At 41.6% G+C, this 22,096-nt stretch overlaps 1 long non-coding RNA gene across 1 annotated transcript; it reads right to left on the bottom strand.

The window, feature by feature from the left end:
• Nucleotides 1–1,371: 1,371 nt before the first annotated feature.
• Nucleotides 1,372–20,784, bottom strand: LOC148895789 (uncharacterized). Its single transcript, XR_016115622.1, has 3 exons — nucleotides 20,549–20,784; nucleotides 13,325–13,374; nucleotides 1,372–2,158 (listed from the first exon to the last, which is right to left on the bottom strand). It is a non-coding gene; the product is annotated as an uncharacterized LOC148895789 (long non-coding RNA).
• Nucleotides 20,785–22,096: the final 1,312 nt, after the last annotated feature.

The following is a 22,096-nucleotide window of genomic DNA, read 5'->3' on the forward strand; positions in this document are numbered from 1 at the left end:
ATTTTAAGTGGAACTATTTGATTTAGTTTGATTTTCTTGCATCTTTGAAAACAAAAGTTTTAATTGTTTTTAATGTGTTTAGTTGTTTTTGTTTGACACCCCAAGTGGTTTGTATGAGGAGTACAAAGTGCATGTAGTGGGAGCATTCCCAGCCAAAGACACATATATTATTAATCCGTGTGAGGGTGAGACTGAGGGCTGGTACCCTGACCAGGTTTTCACAAGACGGAATTCCTAGGCGGAATGGCACAGTGACAGTTGACTCAGTGTGCATGCTGTGTGTTGTGTGTCTCCGAGTGGGTTTGTACAATACAATACATACAATACAGATTGATTTTATATAATAATAATATAATAATACATTTTATTTCAAGCGCCTTTCAAAACACCCAAGGACACTTTACAATAAAAACAATAAAACAAAGCACATAACAATAAAACCATAAGTAAAATGATACATAATAAAATAGCAGATAGAACTATACGTTGAAAGCAATTTTAAACAAGTGGGTTTTGAGGTGAGCCTTGAAAATAGGGAGGGAGTCAATATTGCGGATGTTGGGTGGAAGAGAATTCCAGAGTTTGGGAGCAGAGCGGCTGAAAGCTCTGCGACCCATCGTGGTGAGACGGGCAGAGGGCACATAGAGGTGAAGGGAGGATGAAGATCTGATATAGCGCTTTAACAACAGCTGAATGTGTAACGAAGCGCTTAGTATGGACAACTCTCATATAGACCCGGGAGGTGAGGAAACCACCTCTCAATGAGCCTGTTAGTTTTGTTTTGAATATTATATCATTTATTATTTTCTCTGCAAAATGTTTCCAAAGCATACTGGCATACCTGTGTTACATACGCTGAATTTCGAGAAGAAGCAGAAAGTGGAGAGCAGTGGTCATTTGGGTCAAAGGCGATTATGGGACAGATCTCACAGGGAAGATAGATCTCAAGCAATGCTGGAATTTGAAGGGGCATCTTTTTTTCTTTTTTTCTTCTCTTTTTTCTGGAGAATGTGGACACCCGTGACAAGACATAGCTGACATGGTCATCCTCCTCCAGCTGGAAGACAGATGGAGAGAACTGCTAATGGCATTACTTCAGTGTGAGCAAGACCTAGAGTAAAAATGAACGTGCCTCGCCAGACATGTTTTATGATGGCGGGTTGGCCATCAGACGTGCGGCAGGTGTACATGTATTTTTAGACTGTGTTGTAGTCAATCATTGGGGAGTTGAATGAAACTCTGCTTCTACAACACAACCTGACTGAAATTGACTGAAATCTGCCTGTTTGCATGTCTTCATTCAGAATAAATGTCTCTTTTTTTCTTTGTAATTGGAGACATTGGCTAACTGTTGTCCCAAACAACTATACATAGGAGGGTTCTATGGATATACAGTAAAGTCTCGTTATATCGATATTCTCGGGAGTCCGAAAAATATTGATATAACCGGGACTATCGATATATCCGACCCTGCGCGCATGTAATTTTCACCTTGCGTGTAAAGAAATAGTATCGTAATAAGCGGGACTATCGATATAACCGATATCGATATAACGAGACTTTACTGTATCTGTGTCAAGTTGTCGGCTGAAATGTGTTAATGTGCAGATATGGACTATGATTTGTTGTATAGGTGTGTATAAAATGCCTTGTAGATTGGATTTTTTTATTTTTATTTTTTAACTTTGAAACAAGAAAAACATCTTCTGGGAATCAAGCAAGCAGCCGTTTTTCGAAGAGACGAGGTCAATGTTTGTCGTGGAAAGAAGGAATGGGCCGCCTCCATGTCTCTTCAGGCTGATTCGCATTGTGTGGTTTGGCTGTGTGTGTGTGTTTGTGTGTGTTTATGTGTGTGTGTGCGAGACATTGAATGTTGTGGAGAGTCTCGTGTTGGCATAGAAACTGTCTGCAGGAAACAGCAGGTCAGGCGGCGCTCCGCTGGCAGACGCACTCTGCTCACTTCCTGTGTGCTGTGAGGCAGGCAGGCAGGCAGACGCACAAACACACACACTCTTGCACAGGGCTGGAGCGGGGCTGGACGCTCGCCTGGAGCGCGGTCAAACGGAATGAGAGAGCCAGGGAGGATGGAGTTCAGCAGAGAGCAGCACTTTCCCACAGTCGAAGGATTTGACACATGGCTCTCACACATTCCTCGGCCCTGCGGCCGACCAAGCAGAGGCTGTCAGGGAAAGTAGGGAGGAAGAGAGACAGGAGGAGGAGGAGGAAGGCCCCACCCATGGCGCTCCAATACAATATGGAGATATTGTGCGCCTGTTTTTTTGTAAATCCTCACATATATTGACTTTAACTTGTGTTATTTATACAGTTAATGAGACGCTAGTGTGAGTAGACAGGTGACGGCTCTGTCTGCAAGACTTGACCACCTTCATGGAAAATATTACTTTCTACACGGCAAGTGTGAGGAGCTTTTTTGTAATGATGTAATTTGCTTATTCACATTTGATATTGATTGTGTTTGTTTGAGTGCAACAAAAGTATTCTGGGGTGTAATCTACTGTAAATATATCAGTCATATGAACAACAATGCAAGTCACTAACCATATACTACTCAAGCACTTTTTGACTTTTTTAGGAAGGAGAAAGGGACTGTATTATCTGGGACGGTTGGAGGGGTCTGATTTTCATGCCAGGTAAAATGAATTGGTGCCAATGCTTATGTAATATGAATGGAGTACTGGGCAAGTTAAGGGACTTGTTTTGTAGATCGGAAGTTGAAGTTGCTGTATTGTTTTCTTGGCCATGAATACAAGCTGAAGTCAAATCAAAAACTTTGCTTGCAATACTGTAATCCATGCCACCCCTCCTCCCATACACCCCACTAGTCGAATCACAGTATCCTAATTAATATTGCATTTGGGGGATATACTTTAAGTAGAATATCAGACACGCAAATTCTCATTACCAAAGCCAAAAAAAGGTTGAGCTGTGACAGTCACAAACTGTTTTTTTGGAATCTGCGAGGAAACAAGAGTATGGTAGTATTGGCATTGGACTAGTACATTATATTGCTATCACGTTCTGTTGCAAACTCACATCAACAATATATCCCTGCACAAGTATGGTAAATTGCCAATTTAATGTGTTTAAAAGTTGATTTAATCCACTGTTAGGGTCTTTAAAGGTACACGACGGCATCAAGGACCCGTCATCCAAATTGCAAGTCTCAGAAGCCATATCTCTATCTTTCTGTCCATCTATTCATCTATCCAAACATGCATGCACCCACCCATCCATCCAACCATCCATCCATCCATCCATCCATCCATGCAACCAATCCATCTATGCAACCTGTCCATCCAACCCTCCAGAGTGAGAGCGAGAGAGATTCACAGCAACACAACAGGATACCAAAATTATACTAAGTTGCTCATTGTTTAAAAAAAAAAAGCTGTGAACATGCAGGCTCATCACTTCTTCTTCTTCTTCTTTTCCTTTCGGCTTTTCCCCTCAGGGGTCGCCACAGCGAATCAATGTCCTCCATCTATCACTTAAAAATAAATGTATTAGTGTTGTGAATGTTGGAGAGAGCTTCCCCCATAAAATATGCTGAAGACAGAAAATGTTGCACGCCTTTTGCCCTTTAATTTGCAAACTGCAACCTGGTCTAAGTGACACACTTCAACCAGGTCACGCACATTTTGTCATATTTTCGGCATAAAAGAATAGAAACAACACATTATGAAGGAAATGCATCTTTAGCCAACAACATTGCTCAAATTTATCAAAACCAAACTGTCGAAAAAACAAAAAAAACACAACTTCCAGACTTATTGTTGCGCTGCAGGCAAACGCCAGCAGACTGCACACAGACAATAAAATGTATTTGCTAATTCTGACTTCATTACTTTTAATTCTCTGCCTGTCGAATGCAAACAGGCGTAACAAATGTATGAAAAACAGTCGACCACGCCTGTAAATCAAACACGCACTTAATTGTCTGAGCTATCTGTGTTACATTGTATTCAAAATCAACTCCGTAACATGTATTTTCCTGTCTTTGCGTGGCTTGAGTTGAGATTTTTTTTCTTTATCACACAGCCAGTTGACGAAAAGCAGAAATAAAGAGTCACAGGACTCGATCCGTTCCTTCTGTGTGTCCACGGACTTTATCGTGCTTATTCTGTCAAAGAACAACCATGATGTGAATATGAAAGAAAGTCAGGCCACAAGGATCTCAGCGAAGGGTGAAATAACCCAGAACAGACAGAAATCAGGAATGTGGTCTTGTGTTTCTGAATGTCACTGTCGGACTCTTTGATGTGTGTGTGACCTATGGGTCTGTCTTGTCGCTCTTCACCCTCAGTGCTTCCTTAAATAAATGTTCTGCTTGGCAACATTTTAAAAGGAAGCCAAGGTCAAGCCCTCCTTGGCAGTTAACACGTAGCGTGCCCTCAGACCACCCATACACACTTATGATTGAGCGGGTGCATGTTAGTTCGTGTGCGTGCATCCATCCTAAAGACCTGACAAGACAGGGGAAAGGCTTACCGACCGAGTCCAGTAAGAAGACACATCTTTTTATTTTTTATTTTTTCGTTGAGCCCTTCGCCACTGTGGAGGTTACTAAATTGCCAATTAAAATGTCCCTTTCCCCTTTCCTTCTTCACAAGTGTACTTGCCACTTCCAAGCATCACATTTGGAACCTTCCACTTATGTGTTCATTTACAATATGCCCACACACAGTTCGTGTGTTCAGTATAGGTTGGGAAAAAAAACTACACCAACATAACATAGCTTTCCTGCAGAGAATTGATAATGTTTTGTTATTCCGCCCTGCGTGTGCCTGTGACACCTTGACACTTCAACTTCCTGCTAATTAAGAGTCAACAGTCACTTCCTTGTAGGCACATCCTTGTGTGTGTGTGTGCGTGTGTTTGTGCATGTGTGTACTATGTGTGTATGATGGCTCGAGAGGTCAGCCGAACCGATGGTCCAGGTCAATAGAGATAGGAAAGGATGGGTGGGAAAGAACATGATGTGTTTGTGTGTGTGGTGCTGTGGTCGTCGTAGGTGCGGTTCATTGGCGTCTTATCTTCTGCCAGTTGTTTTGTTTCAATGGAGCCTTGAGGAAGGCAGCTGCAGAAAAGCTCAGTGTTGTGGGATGGAATCTGACATAAAATGATACCTCAGCTTACGAACTTAATTGGTTCTCATAAAGTGTGTGTAAGGCGAAAAGTGTTTCTTCTAAACATGAATTTCCCATAGGAAACCATTCAAAATGAGAATAATGCGTTTCCAGGTCCCCATAAAACATCATTTTCTACAAAATAAGCCTTAAAACTACACAAAATACATCTTATTTTATGTATAATAATGTGCTATTGTATTGTAATTAAATAAATAAACTGGACTGTAGAATAAAGTTGTTTTATTTACCTTTGTGATGGTCCATCGATGAGAAGGTTTCTTCAGCCGTCATCTGTACAAAAGTGAAGGTTTCGGACGTTTCGCCTCCTATCCAAGAGGCTTCGCGACGAAGTGTACGACTGAGAGCTTACACAGACGCTTTGTGATGGTCGTTGATGTAGTTGCCTCTTGATGATATCCGAGTAAAGTTGCCGTGCTTTCTCTGTGATAATATCCTCCCTAACACGGTCCCCTGCGAGCTGCTTTTCAATAACAAGTCAACAGACATTTTTCAACATCTTCTATTGCCTGAGACCGTTGCTTAGACAACACAGAAACACCCTTAGCTACACGCAGCAATGGTCGACTTAGCATACTGGTACTGGGACGCTATGTCACACAAACGCATACCTCGTTCGTGTTTCTCGATGATCTTCTTCTGCTTGACCATAACTTTGTTTTGTGTCCTGTTCGGCTGAACACTAGCCTGTGGTGGGGTTTTTTTTTCTGTCCAAAAAAAGCAAAAGTATCCACTTGATACCAAACTGCGTATGCCATGTATGCACTCAGAGAAAGGGAGAAAGGGGGTGTGGAAAAGTAGTACGGCAGCCACAGTGCGCTGTTTGGCCGTGTGGTTTGGTGTTCTTCCGCCGAAAACTAGTCCGCCAGCCATTGTGGCGATCCGTGTGTTTCCTGAAAGCTAGTTCTTATGCCAAGATTATATTCTCGCGAATTTAATGTTCGTAAGTTGAAAAGCTCGTGACCTAAAGCGTTCGTAAGCCGAGCGTTCTCTGTACATGGAAACAGTTGAATTTTTTTTTATTTATTTTTTTTTTTTGGGTGGGGGGGGGGTCTTAGCGGTGTACGTATTGGTAGGACGTTGAACAAGTGTTATGCAGAAGCTGCTTTATTTCACAAAAGTTATAGTTGATTGGTCTTGTACATTTCTTGAGTTCAATGGTTAGTTGACTTAGTCCACTCTTTCTTTATCCACTGTATTCAAAAATGAGTTAAAGGAAATTTTCTCTTTCTGGTAATGGTCAATAGCCAGGTAAAATAAATACATACATCAATGAAAAAGTTTCCAATGAGCTAAAAATGTCATCAAACTGGTGGACTCCTATCAGTCGTCAGCTCAAACTGTTCCGTTCATGATTTATGGTTGTTAGCACCTGACTGAGATGTTTTTTTTTAGATTTTGATTCAGATGACAGATTGTTTGGTCAGTTGAGTTAAAATGTATGCATAATAATGAATACAATCAAAATGAACTCTTCCCATTATTTACAGCAATAACATCCTAAATTCTGAACATACTTTTGTTTTTGGTTGCTTAATTCCCATTCCAGAAAGACCATGTTAAGATAAGATAAGATAATGTTTATTGTTCTCACAATAGAGAAATTCCGAAAAGTGTGTTGAAATTAGAGCATATTTTTTGAAGAGCTTATTTCGTATTATATCTCATTCACTGCCAGACAATGTGCAAAAATGTGTCCGCTCCAGTGCCAAGGTTTTTATCATTTTCACTAAAATTGAAGGACCCTCAGAATATTGAGTTCTAGGACTACATAAACATTTAATGAAGCGTAAGAAAGCTTAGACTCTCTTCTTTCACCAGAAAAAAAAAGTTTATTTCGAGCTTACTTGGTTGTAGAGTTATCTGCATTTAAAGTGGGGGAGGCGAGACAAAAAGTAAATGCTGCCCCCTTGTCGGCGTGATAAACATTGCAGGAGGTCTGACCGAAACTTGACCCCATGCAAGAAAAAAAGAAACCCGAACAAATTTGGGAATGGCGCTCCATGTCATGCTTTTCAATTTCCGAATACATTTGCGAAGGGCAGTGAATGTGTAAAGCAAAATCTGAATCTGAGTTCCCGATTTTTATTATTTAATCACTGAGTCAGTATTCGAGTAGTTCTTTTCTTACCCTGAGTATGTACTCTTCTTACACAAATGGATATTTGGAGAACTACTTTTTAATTTTCCTTGTGTCACATTATTGAGAAAGTAACAGTGCTTCTGCTTGATTATGGTTGTCTCCTCTTTGTATTTTTGCATATTCACTAGCACCAAAGTGACAATTGTTTCTCACTAATTTTAGATTTCAGATCCTCCAAACTGGACTTTTTTTAAAAATCTGATTGTGGTGCCAGACTACACGGGCAGACAGCCACACAGCCTCGAAATTGGGGACGCGCATGTCGGTTGCTTTGATGTTTATTCAAGACGTTTTGTTCACACACACACACACACACACACACACACACACACACACACACACACACACACACACACACACACACACACACACACCAAGTATTATAAAAGTGCTGGCTGAGCCTTCTTGTGAAGGTAGCGGATTAGAGGATTTCTAACGAAGGCTTTTTTTTATACAAGGGCCCCAATTACTGTACAGGGGCCTCAAGAACAAGGGAGTGCCGCTATGGACACAGGGCTTTTCGTGTTTGGTATACTCATTTGAGATGACCTCTCCATTCATCCCTTGACTCTAAACTACTCTGTTTCAAATTGTGAATTTTGATGAGTATGCAACTCAAAATTAACTACATTTAACCCAGCTACTATAGTAAATTGTTTAAAACTGGTAAATATTAGAATATAATAATAAACATGAAACATGTTCCAGGATTGTAGGCTAGCGCTTCATTCACTGACTTGCATTGAGCAATATTTCGTCAGACTTCCCTCTCTTTTCACCGGCAATGCTGGATTTCATTGACTGAGCCTGCGGTGCTTCCATTGAAATGACTGAGGATTGTGCGTTTTTGATGCTGTTAATGTCAATCAAAATATGCTTCAAAGCAGTCCTGAAGCCAGATTTTCATCATAAGAGAATAAAAGGGATGAAAGGTGGGGTGAAGGGCGGTAAGAAACTGCTGTCATTTTTTTCAGACTTGTATGTCAACATAAGTAAATATTTACCTTGTTGGCAAGTAAGAGGTTGGGCCCTTTGGTTTCTGAAATCCTGAGGGATTTTCTGCGTTCACAACAACATATTTATCCTATGTTTCTGTACATATCTAATTGTAAGGCTTCTACAAACAATATGTGTGCAACAGATTTTTGTATTCTTCTAAAACCTTTTTGGATTTGCTTTTTTTAACACTGCATCTTTGTAAACACCTCAAACAGACACAAATGTACAGGAAAAAGATACTGCTAACTTGGAGGAGGGACTAATATTGAGCATGATGTCATGCAACAATTCAGTAACCCTTGCAAGAATTCAGCAATCCTTGCTAGTCTTACACCCCTTTTACAATGCTTGAAAAGCACTGATCATTCAAAAAAAAAATCCTTTTTTTTTTGTTGTACTATAAACTAAAAGTAACATGAGTGATTTTTTTGCATAGCATATAAGCAAATAGGTGGCATATTTTCATGTGGCTTTAATGCTAGTATGTTGTCAGTTGTTTTTGAAGCAGTGTTGCATCACATATATGTGGAGCGTCACATGACCAAACTTGAAAAATCGGTTTTGTGGACTTTCCTGTGAGAGCTGCAATATCTACCATAACCATTGTTAGATGAAATACAGTAACAGTTTGTCCCCAAATTGGCTGGTGTCTCAGTAATGAAGTTCAATACTGTACACATGGTTCCCGTTCCAAATCAAGGAATTCAATCACAGTGCGTTGCCTCCGACGGTCATCCAATGATTTCTTCCCAAAAAGGCTAACAGGAACTGAATGTTTTCAAACCAAAATATAAACTGGTACTTTTTAACAAAAATAAATAAAATTAACTTTTACAGTTAAATTGAACATGACTCATATTTATTTTTGACTGCCCCTCATGGAACATTTCTTCGCAAAAAAAGTAAAATAAAATACTCCTGTGTACACATGAACCAAACCCAAACATTTTGGTTGACATTGCCATTTTTGTTAGCCCTTGAAGATATCTTGTGCGAAACAAAAAACATTGTTTCACGTTCCTGATGTTTGCTTTTTCCCGCTTGTCTGTTGCACAGTTTCACCATTTTGTCATGCTAGCATGAAATACTTTCACCTCATTTGCCGGATTGTTTGGACCCTTTACAGTAGATTTAAGTGACATTTAGTCCTGCATTTTTGTGCCCAGAATAAGTAATAGAGGAGGTTTTCTTTATTTTGGTATTGCGTCGATGCACACAAGTAGAAATAGTACCATATTTTCCAGTTTTGGGTGCGCCTTATACACCGGAAAATGTGGTACTTTGTGACCATCTAAGTTTCGGGCCAAGATAAAAGCAGCTTAACTCATTGCCTTTTCAGTCAGCGAATATGAAGCGAATATAGTCTTTGACTTTGCGGACGCAGAAGTTTCCTGGATTCCACTCAGAAGATGAAAACGCACTAAGTACGTTCTACAGCACCCATATTTGTCGCTAGCCACATTTTAGTTACCATTTTCCTTGGAAGGCCAAATGAAAAAAAGACAATTTATTCAATTATCGTTTAAGTTATTTCAACAATAGTTGAAATAAAGTACGTATTAGGCAACAAAAAAATGCTTACAATGTCTCTCCTATTTATTACAGATGACAATTTGAAATTTTGATACATATTTTTACAAGCATCATGGACGTTGCCATGTTTGATTTGCTTTTCCAAGCCACAGAAAATGGTGTGGTGGGCATGATCTGACGTATGTATATGGGGGTGTATGGGGAGGGGCAGGCTGCTGCATGCCAGTAGGGTCCCGTTTGCATCTGTAGAGAGGCCCAGAGATTCCAGATCTTATCTGGCACGTGCCTGTGCCGCTCTTTCCCACACTCTGCATGCTTCACTGCCAGGAGGTGGCCGAGGGCGGAGGGAGGGGAGACTTATGATTATGGATCCCATCCTGTCAACTTTACGCTGTTTTGACTGCCATGACATAATGTGCTTCAATACAGTGACCCCCTACCTCCATGCTCTCACACACACACATACTCTTGCTTTCAGCCTTTTTCCCCTTCTTCAAAGGTTCCGCACAGCAGCAAGGGCCCCCTTTTCTGTGAATGTGGCATATTTGGCAGTCTCTCCCTTTTTTCTTTTTCTTAAAAGCTGCCCAAACTCTCCCTTTTGTTTGTGTTTTTCACTTTGATTTTCCACCTTCCCCTTCCCTAAAACCCCCACTATTACCACCTTAGCCTGTTTTTCTTCTCAGAAATTAGACGTGGTGGAACTTTCCGGCACATATTGCATAGATTAAATGATGGCCTTGCCCATGTCCAGTTGAATAAAGGATCAACGCGGACACTGTCTATCTCATACATACTGTTTCTATGTTAATAATACCTGACGCCTTTCAGTTTAGATTGTGAATATTTATGTCAAAGTACCTCCAGCCTAATGGATTAGAAGGTGCAATATGTTTGAAAATGTAAAATCGACCTTATTATCTTTTCAAAATATACCTGAGCATAAGCCATTTTTGTGTATCTCACCTCAGGTAAAGAACACATTTAAACTGACTTTGGTACTTAATTTTATGTTCTAACGTGCATATTCATGATATGTCATCCTGTGCAGTCAAAACTGAACACACCCATGTTTAAACATCTGGCTTTTATGATTCTGACTACGATACCACACTAATGCAAACATCAAGAAAAAAAGAAAAACCCTGAAAATGTGCTTATAGCAGATACAGTAAGTTCCCCCGAAAGTGAATGGTGCAAATAAGTAAAGATTACCTTGCTTCAATAGTATAGTATTCAAAATCAAAAGTGCCAAAAGTTGAACAATTTAGAATTTCTTGTAAAAAAAAATATGTCTCATAATACGAATGTAGAATCATCATGAGCAATATATCACATAGACTGCACAAATACTGTATGTGCAGTTTAGTGCAATCGTTATCAACAGTATGTCCCTATTCTTGTTAAGTTGAAATACTTTTTTAAATATGCGTTTAGAAAAACCAAGAAACGGTACTTCACAAAATAGACTTTGAAAACTTTTTTTGGGTGAAAAAAAAACACATATGCCTACAATGCATGTTGAAAGGGTCCATCAGAGCACCTTTTTTTAAAAATCGGAGTCAAAATTAATTAGAGAAATTGGGTAAGATCTGGAAATACAGTTCTCACATACATATTGGTATTGATCTTTTATTTTTGATCAAGTGCTTCATGCAAATAAGAGTTTGTCTTCTTTGTAGGAACTGAAGGTAGCAAACCTTGAACTCCCTTCAATTTTTATTTTTAAATTGAATTTGTATGGCATGTTAAATAATGCTACATTAAATATCCATCTCCTAAAGGATTTATAATGACAACAGTTTGGGCCAGGGAAAAAAATTGTGTCCCGAATGTAGGTGTTCAAAAAGTGTCCTTGATGTGTTCAACTTTTAAGGTTTGCTCTATTTGTATTCGGGTTTGCACATTCATTTACAATGTCCTGCAAAATTTTTGAGGTGATTTGTCATGCTCTCAATTTTATGTAAGAAAAAGAAATTTCTCTGAGATCTATTCACAATGCGTACACTCAATATGCAGTGCGCATGTTCGCATTTGCGCATTTATTTATTTATTTATTTATTTGTGTGTTTATTTATTCATTTATTTATTTATTTATTTATTTATTTATTTGGTTGGTTAGATGTTGGAAGCTACAGGGTTTATATTGGATACAAAGTCTACGGGCTAGATTTTGTGATTGAGAAATCAAACCAGGAAAAATATTTTCTAAATTTGTTATACTTTTCTGACTTAATCTGATACAATGTCTTCACTTTTATGTCACAACAGTGTGGTGAACATTTTGTTTCTGCTGTGACTGGTTTGAAAATAACAATTAAATGATGTGAGGTTGAAGGGCGTCACTGGAATCTGGTGTGTGTTCATTTGATTTTGCAGCCGCCCCCACAATAGGAAAGAAAAAAAATAATAATCGATGCATCCTCCACCAAAAGGCACCAAGCCCCAGCTGCTACTGTCTTGAGAATGGGAGGCAGGAGGATGCGAGTCCAGTCAGGAGTGTGCATGGAGGAATGGAAGGAATGAGCAGGCAGCCATAAGGGAGAGGGGCTGATGGGAGACAAAATAGGCCCAGACTGGCTGACTCACTTTCTCTGCACCTTTCCTCCCTTCCTTTGAGACAGATTATCTCTCTCTCTCTCTCTCTCTCTCTCTCTCTCTCTCTCTCTCTCTCTCTCTCTCTCTCTCTCTCTCTCTCTTTCGCTCTCTCTCTTTCGCTCTCTCAACTGCACACAAACAAGTACATACACACCCATGAGCACAAAACACAAACCTTTCTGTGCTCCCGCTCATCTGCGTGGGGGGCCCTGCAGGCAGTCTGGGCCCTTACATGCCCTCGTTTCACACACACACACACACACACACACACACACACACACACACACACACACACACACACACACACATACACACGCACACACACACATTTACACAGCGGAGCTGATGTGTAAGACACGGTCTGATCTTGCATGCTGATGATGAAAGACAGGCAGCCAGGCTCCTGTCTCGGTGCCAGAGGGTAGCACCTTAGAGAAGTCCGTTGATTCATGATCTCTCCCCTCCTCCGTTTTCATCACAAATGAGTAAATCATATGAACGTCATCACAATTTTGTTGTTATTTATTCTCGTATGATCGGTCCCCCTTTGAATGATTCACTTGTGGTCTGAAATCAGTCTTGACAATTTGATCACCACGACAAGTAGGAAGTTGTTCCGTTTTGCTTTATGGGCTGCTTTACTTCATGTTTTTACTTGCATAGCCCCCGGTCTCACACCTGGCCTGGCAGGAGTTCTGGTCCCACCCTTCCTCTTCTGGTTCCCCCATTCAAAACCCCTGCCTTCAAGTCTGCCTCCTAACACTCTTTCACAGGAATGACTGTGCAAAAGTATTTCTGGCCTTTGCACATAAACATACAGTGCTCAGAGGTTTGAATAAAACCTGTTAGCTGCATTCCAGTATCAATTAGAGAGCGGGAGTCTCACCTGTTTGTGTCCTGCCGCAGCTGTTGGAGGTGATGAAGGCATGAATTAGCCTGCGTAAGAGAGGGAGAAACACAATTGATCTGATTGACTGCACACATACTGCACGCTTGCACACCAGCCTTGCACGTGTTGCCCAGGCTACAAGATCACATTCCGTCTGTCTCAACCTCTCAGATCACGCTGCAGAGAGCATCCTATTAATCTCCTTTCGAACGTGAATTATGAACTGGCGCTTTGTGCACCAACTGTGGCTTCCTCAGGACACTTAATATTAATCAGAAAAAAACAGGGGTGGGGGGGGAATAAAGGTGGGGAGCTGTTCAGTCATCAATGGCTTAACCACTCCTGATAGTGAATGTAAGAATAAACCAAGAGAGCAAGATGAGGTGTATTCTCTAGTTTTATGTTCAAGAGCATTATGGGACTGGAGCTTTATGAGCTCTTTTTATACAGTGTGGCACCAACTGCACATGGTGTTTTACAATTGGAAAAAGTCTAGTGCCTGGCCGGCTCAGCTTCTAGGCATGGAGATTAAATGCCATGTATGTGATGCAAAACATTGCTCGCTTCTCATTCGACGTCTATCTAAACCATTTTGTCATTTGAGAATTTAGGATGAGAAATTGGCCGGAACAGAATTGACAAACATTGAATGTTACGTTACAACAGTGCATTGCTGAACCTAAGATTTAGATATTAAAGTATCATATTCTGCAGTCTGATGTTTTTTTTTTGTTTGTTTTTTTGTTTTTTTTCTGTCGCAGACCCTCCTAACAGCCAAGAAATACATACGAGACACTTGTTTTCCTTATGTCTCTTTGAGACCCGGTAACGTGAAGAGGAAGTGCTTTTCATAGTTTCCTTTGGTACTTTTCAAAGTCAAAATGACTATTCAGAATCAGAATCAGAATCATCCATATTGCCAAGTATATAGAACACACAAGGAATTTGTCTCCGGTGGAGTATAATCATAAAAGGGCACTATACAGTTATATTTGGGTTGCTGTTTATAGTATTAATGCATTGGGGGAAGAAGCTGTTTAAATGTCTGATTGGTGTGCCAAATTCCAAACTACATGGAGAGCCAAAGAAGATAAAGATTTGAAAAAAATTTGCATCCATGTATGATACCGTTCCGTGCATGCACAAATGGACTCCCAATCTCTCCCTCTCACCTTTGACCTTTCACAGGCCTCTCAATCCTGACATGTTTATATCTATTCAAGCATTTCACGTTCTAAAGCAGCCACTTGTGATGTTGTGTGCCTTCAACGGCAACCTTGTCAGAAGTTATAAAATGGCCACGTTTGTAGAATGGTGTAAATGCGTCCCGGCCTTGCTATTTTCCTCATGCATAGCTGTAAGATTTTTCCCCTTTAGCATCCCATTGAGGCCAAGGCAAAGCCTTTCAAGTCGCTCCTGATCTGTTTGCAACAAGCAATTCGATTTCTAGATAAATGACGGCAGGAAGATTCTCTGGCAAAGCATTGAAGTGGCTCATTTGACAGATGTTGTTATCCCAACCGCATCTGATAGGCCATTGATTAATCCTGTTAAGACACCTTGCTCCAGGACATGAGAGCAACTTCCTCTGCCACGTCGCTTCTTTGAACCCTCAACCCATCAATGTAGCTTGAAAAATGGAGTTGTGTATGTTCTATACACATTTTATTTATATTGCTGCCACTACAATAAACCTTTACAAAATAACTGTTGTTGTGTTGTAGAAAGTGTCGCCTTCTAGTATGAGCTGTATGTTTAAATAACACTTAAGACGTTATAATTGTGGTTTTAACCTTTATTTTCAAGAGAAACGGAATATGTTTACCACCCACAATCCATTTTGCATGTGCCACAGGCGAATAATAGAATACAATACCCCTTTTCAATTGCTGCTGTGGTCTGCAAATTTCCCCATTGTGGGACGAATAAAGGTATTCTGATTCTGAATCTGATTCTGAAATAAGCAGAGGCATAGTGTAGCAAGGACGTGTAGTGCCTCTTTCCATAAGATACACTTACTGTAGAATTCGAAACATGTCCATTATTAACTGCTTTCATAACTGTTTGTGAGGAGTGACCACGTTCTCGTCAGAAACCGTCACATAATCATTTAACTCCCCCTCTTTACATGTACCGTATTTTTCGGTGTATAAGGCTCACCCAAAAGCCTTTATTTTCTTCAAAAGATGATTCTGTGCCTTATATTTGAAGTAATATTGAGCCACTACAGGTCTCGCAACTACTGTCAGCAGTCACCGACTTCATTTGCCCCTGTAGAAGAAGTAGTGCGGAACCCTGGCCTTTATTGTAGCGCCTTATAATGTGGGTGTGCCTTATATTTGGAAAACTTTTATATATATATATATTTTTTTTTTTTTTTTTCATTCATTGGAGGTGAACCTTATAGTCTGGTGCATCTTATATATGGAACAAAGTTTGAAAGTACTGTACACCATTCCTTGGGAGTGCGCCTTATTCACTGGAAAATACTGTACTTGAGTTTGCTCCTATCCAATATGGATGAAATTGATGGGGTCACCCATAGCACGTGATACAATATGAATGAAATTGAACGGGTCACCCATAGCACATGATAAATAACCAGGTGTGTGCCAATGGACTTTCTCATGAAGCCTGCCCACTGTGTTACCGTGTTGAGGATCCATGATGGAAAAGTGAAAGGGTCAGCTGAAACTGCGTGAGGCTGAGACTTTTAGCTACTCAATCTTCTGGCAGTGTTAGTTTGCGCTTCTCTCAGTTAAGATGTGACGCTCTCTGATAGCGAACAATTGAGTCTGAGATTGGTGTGGCTGTGAGGGGAGGGAAACTGTGAGACAGGGACTTAAACTGGCTTGGGTTTGTCGGGGGTGTAGCAAGGTGAAACCTGCGATGCCCAGATGATGAGGTCATACCGGTGTGGGTGCGCATTTGTGAGGGGATTCAGTTCCCAGTCCCTCGTGGGTCCATCAGTGTAGTTATGTCATCCCGGTTGTGTGCGAACCTTCTCAATTTCCTTGTCAAAATCTCGGGGCCACATTAAAGCCTAAGTTTTGAAACTTGGTCTCAAAATAAAGCACATTCAAAATACTGGCTGAGAAATAGTCTCCCACTGTAATTGGACAAGATGTAAATCATTAGTACGCTTTGATGTTTTTCCCTTCCATTCCTTTCGGCCTCCCGCTCGTCTTCATTACTTATCGTCACTCCTAACCATAAACATTCGAAGCTGAACCCTGCTGCTATCCTCCACCGAAATGGGGCCCCTCGTCGCGGCACGCTGAAAACAGATCAACTTGGGGAAGCCGTGAGCATGAAAGGTGGGCGCTAAGTACTAGGGGGATAAACGCATTCCTGCTACTGCTGCTGCTGCCACCCCTGCTGGCTGGTGGCAGTGCAGGGGAGATCACAGCGAGGAGCTTTGTTGCCACAAAGTGGGGCGGCTGGATATTCCTGAGCTCGCTTAGATCTCACAGGGAGTGAGCAGCACTTGACCTTTGCAGCGCTAAGGGAATATGACAGCCGTGAAAGCGACTGAGAGAATAGCGAGAGGGCAAACGAAGGAGTGTGAGAGACTGAAGACAAAAGCCACGCAAAGTGCAGGCTGCCACCAAAACAGTTAGTTTGCAATCAATGTCAGTCACCCCCTCCCACCCCACCCACCCCCGGCGGGACAGTTTGATTTCCACTTTTCAAATGAGGCGTCTATTTTTGACCTGATAATAGGGCGGGCTAAATTGAAATTGTCAGCTCGACAATCAAAAATAATAGTCATCTTTGCTAAAGATCATGTGAACAGCCCGTTCTTTTACTTTACTTGAGCCCCCACCCTCTTGCTCCTGTCGAAGACAAGATAGAAGGAAATGAGGGAGGGAAAAAGAGAGAAAAAGGGCTAATCTCAGTGACAATTGGAGGAGGCTGAGAAGGCAAAGAGGTCCAAATTTGAAGGGTGGCGGTGGTGCAATGAGGAAAAAAATAGCAATGTTTCAGTGATCAGGAGGAGGCCTTGAGGGCTGGTGGAAATGGGGGTGCACCAGTGAGGTGAGGATAGAAAGACAAAAGGAGGGAATTTCTTTAATGTTTCTGGCAGCCGACCAGCTGAGGTCTCAAGGTTATCCTGGCTTTGCAAACTCCCACGGGAAAGGTGGAGTGCTAAGGGCCGCAATCGGGGGGGGCATTTGATGAGGGCTGGAGGTGAAAGAGAGGAGGGAGAGATCTCCAGGAAAGAGGCTAATGCTCAGAGGGAGAGTAATCCTCGAGCCCTCTCGTCAGATAAGATTGGCCTTGGCCCAGGTAGGAGGAAGGAAAAAAAGGCTCCGGGGCCTCCCAGAGCTTCCTCGCAGACTGCGGCGCCCTGTGCCAGTGAAGCACATGAGGACCACTCTGTGAATTATTGTCCAAGCAATTGGTTGGATCGCACTTCAGTGATAACAGTAATACCTCACCGATTCCCATGTTGACTTTGTTTCAGCATTCTTCCTTCCAGGGAGGTCGGAGGTCAGGGCCAGATGCTGTACAGAACAGCTGCTCTTGATGTACTTTGACTTCCACATTTTGCTTAAGGACACTTTTCAAGCCTAATTACATGCTGCCGTGTTGATTTATTCATGAAGGTTGTCAAAATTAGGCTTTCCGTCAAAGCCAAGACATTCCTTTCTCATAAAGTGATACCATGAAGTATCACCGCAATCCGTCACATTGGTAGAGCTTTGCTTTGACATCATTTGAATAATTTATTCCTAAACCTAAACTGTCTCATCACAAAACCATTATTTACCTTACGGGCAGTGTTTCAAGTAACATTTTCTGATTAGTAAAAGGCATTAGCCAAGCTAAACAGTCTTTAATAATGAATGAGGGGGGTACTAAACGCTACCATCACGATGTACTTAGTTTCTCATTTTTCAGCACAAACTGAAATCAACCATGAATGTCATACAAAAACAAACTCCTGCGCCTTGTCAAACAGCGTCAACAGACTGACTCAAATTCACAACACCTGCAAGGGTGACTCATTTATTTACAATAATATGTCTGTTATGGCTGGCTGGATGAGTGTAGCAGCCAACTGATGGAGCAGAAAAAAATAATGGGAAGTCGCAACCAACTAAATATCAGCCAACACAGCCAACATTTCTGCTCAAGCATCCACAATACGACTAGTGAGTTTTCCTAAATGGCACGATGCTATCTTTCTTATTCTGCTCAGAATGTGAGACATCTTACTTGGCAGTCACATGCCAAATATATGTTCTTCTTTTCCTTACCACTAGGCAGTCCTTCAGAGTAACAAGTCAAATTATGACCCAAACCCGCATTAAAGGGGAGAGTTTACAGTTCTAACAGCACAACCAAGATTTGAATGTAGCCTCACTTTAAAAACAATACCTCCCTCCCCTCGAGTCTCTCTCAAGCCATGTCCCCACTGACATGATATCCACTGTGAACTAAACAGGTTCTCTGTTGCCATACTGGCATTGTTACGTTATAATTTTTGTTATTATTATAGATTTTTTTCATCCACTAGCTATTAAAAATGTGAAGGAGTTGATCAATTTACCTGTCGAGCAGAGATGTTGCTCATTTCGTGTAATTTCTCAATTCTCTTAGCAGCCCTTGACCACCTCTGAAATACAGGTCTTACATCAGACTCATTTCCTTTTTTAAAAAAAATGCTATTGTGAAACACATATTTAACACATGTTTAACTTGCTGTTACTGAATATCCATTGCCAATTTCCATTGGCTATTCCACAGTAGTTGCAGCAATGATTCTCTATCCCATTGGTAGTACTCAAGGAAGCGCTGTTTTACCGGGACACATGCATCCAGGTGATAATGACCAAGCATGGATTGATTGGTTTGACGCACAATATTTGTTAAGAGGTCAGGAAGAACCCTCACCCACCCGCCACAAAAAAATATTTTTCATGCCTGTATTCAAAGTCAACACCTTTATGCAAATGCAACCCTTATTGTGACATGTTTTATCTTTGTCTTATAAATGGTTGGGGAAAAGAGGGGGTCAGTGAGTGCGTGTGAAAGACATTTACATTGATACTTTGAATATTTGTTAACACTAAACGAGGCTTGTTCGAGATAATGATTCACAACATCAAGCTGTCAGTACTGTGCGTGTGCGTGTGTGCATGTATGCGTGTGTGCGCGTGTGCGTGCGTGCATGCACCGGCCTGTTATCAAACACAGGCCTGCTTACCTATATGGCCAACAAACAGCCCCCTCTAAAGGTTTCTATTCAGCTGTAATTCAAATGCCCCAGTACTAACTGAGAATGGACAACCCACACCAAGATCATATCACCAGCTTTTGACATGATTTGCCAGGTGGTGGTGGACCCAAAAAAGCAGGCAGGAGGGAGGAGCAGGGTGTGTTTGACAAATTGTATTAAATAAAGTCAGCAGTAAAAAAAATCTCAAACAACAAAGTCCAAAGTAGCAAAACAAACCGTGAGTAAAATGTGACAAAATGAAACAAACCTGACAGGGTAACGCAAACAATAACCCGATTGTGAATGGTCGGGTCGGGAGTCCTTTTAACTGACCACTGATTAAAACGACCAACACCTGTTCAGCCGCAGGCGGTACCCTACAATGCAACCCGTAGGTCACAAACTGAAACGTGACGGCTTTAGGGTGCATTCAAAACAAGCTGTTGTAGATTTTGGAAACCATATTACAGCCATGATTAAGAAATAAATCCAATGAAGTGTCCTAGCTTGAATGGGTTTTACCAAGATCTGAGTCATCCTGGTTTTGAACCCAGAAACATTTTTAGAGGGAAACAATCCATGCAAGTATCAAAAGTTTGCCATCGTAAAACATCACAAGTTGACCAATGTTTAAATAACAAAAATATTGCTTTTCTTACTCAGCAATGTTGAGGTTGACCCTTTTTTTGGAATAAATACGATCAATCACAAGATAAGTATGTAGCATTAATCAATTTCGCTCATTTCTTGGTGATGTCAGGCAAGATGTGAATCAAATTTGGCATTCTGGAAGATTTTTTTGCTGATTGGGAACAGCAGAGGTGTTGCGATACAGGGGGGGGGCAGAATTATAATTGAAACTTGATTTCACAGTGAATCACACACATGGCGTCCTGACTGCATGACTGTTAGCCTTTCAACTTGTGGGGGTTTGTCTGTGGTTAGCCTGCATTTGCATGAGTGGCCCTTACCCCAACCCGCCACTGCCCCTCTACCTGCAGCACCAGCTCCAGCCGTATTCCCAGCATACTCCAGCCTGAGGCATCCTAACCACTGACCCAGGCCAGCTCACGGGTCCTCTCCCGAGTGCTTCCTCTCCACCGCTGCTGGGTTTGATTCACCGTGACCTCTGACCTTCAGTGGTACGCAGCCTCCCCCACAAATGCAAATTCTGCTCATCTCCTCCGTGAGGCATCAGAGAAAAGGCCGTCCTCTCGTGGAGCTGGCGGGAAGAAAGAGATGTAGGAGTGACGTGGTTGGAGGGAAGCAGAATGAAGTGTTGTGGGGTCTGAGCACGAGGAAAACAAAGCAGAAGAGAGAGAGAGAGAGAGAGAGAGAGAGAGAGAGAGAGAGAGAGAGAGAGAGAGAGAGAGAGAGAGAGAGAGAGAGAGAGAGAGAGAGAGAGAGAGAGAGAGAGAGACCCCTAAAGGAAGTACTCGCATCAGTGGCAGCTGCTTGGGGAGCATCCAGCCTACAGCCCAGCATTCAGACCTTAAAACATTTTTCTGTGTTTGAACCAGCCAAGTAGAGCCCAGCTTCACTGACTGCAAGGCTTGCAGTGACCCTCACTGATCTCACTTTGTGTTTGAGTGAGAGAAAGCTATCATGAGTGTGTTCACTTCACTTGTTGTTTTCCTTGCTTCCGGGCTGCTTCGGGCACCTCTGCTTGTGTGTGCATGACGAGAGGTAAGCGATGTGTGCAGTTGTATCTGGAGAGTTTCCAGCACCCCCACACTCACCCCACTACTCCCCTTCCGCACCCACCCACAATCTCCTCTCCTCCTCCTTCTGTTCTCACTGCTCCGAGGATCTGTCAGTTCTCCTTTTGTCTATCTCTTTGTCGCTGCTTTCATCCTGCTCTCCGAGCCTTGGCTGGCCTCGCTAACAGCGCCGGAGCACAGGTCCCACTCCACTCCCACTAATAACACACAATCAAGCCGCGCTGGGTTGGTGTGTGTGCGAACATACACACTTGGTACACACCAACGCACGCTCTATTTTCTCTCCAGTCAAAAATCAGAATCGAAGATATCTGCTTTGAGAGTTTAGGATGGAATACATTGGAGCCTCAATGTTGTGCATTAGGGCTATCAACAAAAGTCTGAATTTAACATGGAGTTTTAACCATATAAGCATTATCTGGAGTGTGGGGGAGCTCAGAGAAGAAAGGTGCACGGGAGCAACTTTCAAGCCTTACATGAACTCAGAAATCACCTGCAGCAAAGGGGGGTCGGAATAGACTACTTTCGTGGGCCAATATCAACAACAATGAATTTAATATAAATATGCTGTAGCCTCAAGTATTTCACTGCTCATCATTTGCCTGAAAATGACCAAAGAAATATGTCCATGGTTCCTGCACCCATCTTCAAACAGTTTTCAGAGATTTGTGCCATTTTAACTGAATTGTATTTTACAGCAATAGTAATCCCATATCATTATTTATACATTTCAGGTTGGATTGGTCACGTTAATTAAAATATTTCCCTTCCACTTCAAAAGGGTTTTTCGTGGTGACTGTTTCAGCATAGAATGGATTCCTT

The sequence above is a fragment of the Hippocampus bargibanti genome, linkage group LG07, assembly GCF_051943395.1.
Source record: "Hippocampus bargibanti isolate YZ-2025 linkage group LG07, ASM5194339v1, whole genome shotgun sequence".
In the NCBI taxonomy this organism is placed as follows: domain Eukaryota; kingdom Metazoa; phylum Chordata; class Actinopteri; order Syngnathiformes; family Syngnathidae; genus Hippocampus; species Hippocampus bargibanti.